Raw genomic sequence first — 1,813 nt, forward strand, 5'->3', positions numbered from 1 at the left:
ATATATATATATATATATATATACATATAATTAATAAAAGAAAATGGAGAAGAAAAGTATAATAAATACTTGGTTCATTTTATTTGCATCACAATAGAAACGTAATGGAAAGTAAAAGTGAATGTGATATCTATAAGAATAAGGATAAATGGAACTGGATCAACAAAATAACCAAAAAATATCCGAAAAAACTTACGCATGTTTCAATCCGACAGTATGCTTGAATCATCAGCATTTGAACGATTATGGATGTAATAAACAATATATTGCCAGATATCTTCCGGTCTTGAATTACGAAATAACTAATTTGAGGATTATGTTTAGAAATTTTTAAATGTAAACAACTTATTAAGACTCGGGGTTCATGTGATTAAGTATTGATCGTTGAAATTTAGCGAGAAAAAAAAATCGTTGAAATGTTGCTAAAACATCAAATGCATTTGAAAAATGTATTTATAATATAAACAATTGTAGCGTGGAAGGTGTTTATAAACCATTTAAAACACACACAAAAATCTTTAGATTCACTTCAACATGATGCAGAACGGAATTTCGTCAGTGAGCAGGTTGCGGTTTCAAAGCGACGAAAATATTTTGACAGATTCACTTCAACATCTAAATTTAATTTAACCTTTTTTTTTGTGTGTTTTTAAATGGCTTATAAACACCTTCCACGCTGCAATTGTTTTTGTTTGAGCATATGATCTCAGATCAGGTCACTTACTATGCAAGTACACCTCCGTAATTTATAGTATATTTATATTTATAAAAAATTATGGGTGGAAGATGGGATAAAGACAAATGTAACTTATCATGTGGGGTGTAATATACAAAAAATTAAATTGAGAAATGTAAATAAAGAAAGGACGAAAAGTTTGTTTATATTATACTACGATAATATTTTTTTAAACTAATACACAGAAATTTTATAATGTTGGTATCATTTAGGATTAAAAGTGTTAGGACATAATTTCCGATGTTCTAAAAAAAATATTGCATATGTGAAAAATATTAGGGATACAAAAAGACTATATTGTACTCACTAAGGAGATTCGAGAGAAATTAAACACCGGTGTTGCCGGCGAGACTGGTATGCATGGGCAACTACAGGTGTTCCATAAACACCCATGCTTGTGCCTCGAAGGATAACATTCAAGGTGCAATCCCATGGTCTTTCATGATCTAAGGGTATTTTGACCCTAAACCCCAAGACATGCACACACAGTATACAATCTTAATTCTTTTCTCCCCATACCTCATCCCTTTGCTCTTTTTCTATCGATCTACTACCACCCTCTAATGCCCTGCTTCTGTATCATATTTTTCTTTCTCGATTCTATATCACTCAGCTTAACTTCTTTATCTGTCTCCTTCTCTCTCTCTCTCTCTCTCTCTCTCTCCCCGTCTCTCTCTCTCCCCCCTCTCTCTATCTATTGTTGTCATTTTCTCTATAACCAACCAAAATAGCTCAGATGGGAGAACCGTGAACGGAAGATCCGAAAGACCATGTTCAATTCCAGGTTTGTATGCTTTCTAAATGGCGGTTTCCTACTAGTGTGCACACAGTCCTCGTGCTGGTACACGTAAAGAAATAATAATAATAATAATAATAATAATAATAATAATAATAATAATAATAATAATAATAATAATAATAATAATAATAATAATAAGTACCCTAGGCACGCTATGTACAAATCCAAATATATGGTACCCTAGGCATAACACCTAAATGAACTTCTAACTTGTCTCTTGAGGTCTCTGGGTGAGACTTGGATCCAAATAGTACAAATGCAAAACAAAAATCAAACAT

This window comes from Octopus bimaculoides, chromosome 16, assembly GCF_001194135.2.
Source record: "Octopus bimaculoides isolate UCB-OBI-ISO-001 chromosome 16, ASM119413v2, whole genome shotgun sequence".
Taxonomy (NCBI): domain Eukaryota; kingdom Metazoa; phylum Mollusca; class Cephalopoda; order Octopoda; family Octopodidae; genus Octopus; species Octopus bimaculoides.